At 39.8% G+C, this 3,290-nt stretch overlaps 1 non-coding gene across 1 annotated transcript; it reads left to right on the top strand.

The window, feature by feature from the left end:
* Nucleotides 1-1,177: 1,177 nt before the first annotated feature.
* LOC115066999 lies at nucleotides 1,178-1,279 on the top strand. The gene has a single exon (XR_003846438.1). It is a non-coding gene; the product is annotated as a U6 spliceosomal RNA (small nuclear RNA).
* Nucleotides 1,280-3,290: the final 2,011 nt, after the last annotated feature.

Raw genomic sequence — 3,290 nt, 5'->3', positions numbered from 1 at the left:
GTTTTATTTATTTATTTATTTATGTAATTTCTTTTTGAGACAGGGTCTATGAAGCCCTGGCTGGCCTGGAACTTGCTATGTAGATCAGACTGGCTTCAAACTCACAAAGATCTGCCTACTTCTGCCTCCCAAGAGCTGAGATTAAAGACATGCTCCACCATGCCCTACTATTTATTTATTTATTTACCTTTTATTTTTGAGACAGGGTCTTGCTATACAGCCCAGGCTCATCTCAAACTCACAGTAATGTTCCTGCCTCAGCCTCTGAAGGGTTAGGATTACAGATGTGTGCCACCACACTAGGCAAAAGGAATCATTAATGTTTATTATAGTGCATTTACCAAGATGGCTAGGTGGGTAAATAGCTAGAAAGAGGGAGGTAACTATTACCTCTGTGCTAAGGTTAGAATTAGGTTAACACTGTCATTCTGTCATTTGAAACCCTAGGAGCTGGTATGAGCAACAAGAACTCCAGTTATGTGCTAGGCACTCACTCCCAAAAGCCTCAGCTGGCTCTCGGGAAAGCGACAGAGCTCAAGTTCTCTGTCTCTTCTCTTTAAAATGTTATCTGGAGGACTCTATTCTTTTTCTCTCAGTTGCTAGGGCACATCAGCTATGCACATGATTATTTAATGAGAAAGCCATCAGTGAGTACCCTTAGGTCACATAATCTTCTTCTATGACCATCAAGATGACAATGATAAGCCTGGTGTGGTGATGCTCACCCTTAATCCCAGCATTTGGGAGGCAGAGGTAGGTGGATCTCTGTGATCAAGGTCAACCTGCTCTACATAGTGAGTGTGAGGCCAGCTAGGGCTCTAGGGAGATCCTATCTCAACAAAACAAAAGAAAATAAAACTATAGAAAAGAAAACAAAATAACAAAAAACAAACAAAAACCCCCAAACAATGACAAAACCAGGCATGGTGGCACTTGTCTGTAATCTTAGCACTTGGGAGGTTGAATCTAGAGAATTGCTGTGAGTTCAAGGTTGGCCTGAATTACAGAATGTGTGTGTGTGCGCGCGCACACACACACACAGACACACACACACACACACACAGATGTGTATTGCAACTTAAAGTAATGGCATATCACATAAAAACACTTTTCCATAAAAACAGATACATTTAATGAACTCATTGGGTGCCATGAAAAGATTAAGAAAATTTCCAGAGCTCTCTCTGATAACATATGTACTAAAATTATAACAATACAAAGATTAGCTTGACCCCTGTGCAAGGCTGACAAGCAAATTCATGAAGCATCCCACATTTAAAAAGAAAAAAAAAATCTTAAATCAACTGTGGCAAAATTTATTTACAAATTTGTGAGCAATATTTCTTCCTTAAAAAAGAATTTGAAAGAAGTGAATCCTTACAAAATGCTATGGAAATTAAGAAAATTGGGACTCAAAATACAAGAGAGTGGAATGGTTAATAGTGTACATTTTGGAACCAAGTTGCTTGCATTTGATCAATACAAACTGGGTATTTAGACCAGGAACCTCACTTTGGCATGACTTCCTAGAATAAATGGGAGGGACTAACCAGAGTAGTTGTCAGTGTGGTTTCCTCCTATGAGTTTCAGCAAGAGGTGGGGTCTGTGCTAAGGATATAGAGAGCTGACCCAGCATGCTCAACACCCTAGGTTAGATTCTCCATCACTGGCAAAGAGAAAATAGGGAACCTTCTTGTGAATGGATTAATGTCATCACCAGAATGGGTTGATTGTCATGGGAATGAGTTCCTGTGAGAGAATGAAGCCTGGCCCAGTTTCCTTAGCCTCTGTCTTGAATGTGCTCAGTCGCTGTTCTGCCACGTTATGATGCAGCATGGAGGTTCCTTTCCAGATTCCAGCACCAGGCATATAGACTTCCCAGCCTCCAAAATAAGAGCTAAAGAAATCTGTTTTTTTTTGTTTTGTTTTGTTTTGTTTTTTATTATTAACTACCAGGCTTCAGGTACTCTGTTGTGTTTTGTGTTACTCTGTAGTAACACAAAATGGACGAAGACAGTTATGTAACATATTTCATCTTCAAAGTCTACTGGGGTTATTACTAGGCAAGTAATGTTTATGGAAAAGACCATAATTATCACCATAAGACTTTGAAATGTAATTAGTATGAAGTAGTAAAAAAAGTATACCCATTTTTTTATAGTTTGCAATTATCTCCACTTGCATGCGTGCACTCCCCACAAAATAAATAAACAAATAAATAATAAATAAAATAATGTAATATAATAAATGAGAGAGGTGGGGTCTGGACTAGGGATGTAGAGAACTGGCCTAGCATGCTAGTTAGTTTCAGCAAGAGGTGGGGTTAGATTCTCTGGCACTGACAAAGCAACTATATATTTCCTTAATTATGTATTTCAAAATACCTAGTACAGAAGACTTTGAATGTTCACAACACACAGAAATAATAACTATTTGAGGTGATATGTATACCAATTAACCTAATTTGATTAGGTCATGTTCCGTACAGGTACTGAAATATCATACTTTAAATACACTTAAAATTATAACGTGCCTGTTAATTCTTTTAAAAACTTGACCAAATCGCATACTTTACCAAAAAATGTACTTATTTTGTGTGTTTGTGTCTTGGTGCATGAGTGCATGTGTGAAGGTGAGAAGACAGCTTGTAGGAGTCAGTTCCCTCCTACCACATGGGCTCTCTGCTATGAAGTTGCATCTCATCACTTTTTTCATGCTCTGTCCCTACCTTGGTATTTGTGTGTTTGGTAGACCCAGTTGCCTCTATCAATTTTATACAATGACTTTCATGTTTAAAAGGCTTTCTGTTCGTGAAATGTCCCAGGGTATTGGCTGGACATGCTGTTTTAGCTTTGGTTTTAGGCAGACACTTCAGTGTAATGTCCCTGCATCTTCTTCAGCTATAATTAACATCAGTGATGTCTGCAGGTATCTCACGGCCTAGGCTCCAGGGGTTGTGGGATTACTCTGCCAGCTAGAATGAAGTTTCCTTACATCTGGCAGATTTGCAGGCAGGTCATTTGAGAATGGAGCCCTCTCCTCCAGTGGGTTCAGAAGAGTGTAGTATAGCATGGCTGGTGATAGGGTGAGGTGCCTGTCAGTTTCTGAGGTCTTACACAAGCGGGTTCAGAAAGGGCATGTTCAGTGTTTGAGGGTTGAATGGATGACTTCGTTGGGACTCCAGGGGCTGATTTGCAGGAGGTTTGCCCAGCTAGTTCCTGGGGCCAAGGGTGAATGAGTAGAGCCATGCATGAGCATCTAAAGGCCTCAATGAACCAAGCCTTTTAATT

Source organism: Nannospalax galili, unplaced genomic scaffold (assembly GCF_000622305.1).
Source record: "Nannospalax galili isolate Female #2095 unplaced genomic scaffold, S.galili_v1.0 scaffold543, whole genome shotgun sequence".
In the NCBI taxonomy this organism is placed as follows: Eukaryota; Metazoa; Chordata; class Mammalia; order Rodentia; family Spalacidae; genus Nannospalax; species Nannospalax galili.
The sequence above is the reverse complement of the archived record's forward strand: the minus strand, read 5'-3'. Positions and strand labels throughout refer to the sequence as shown.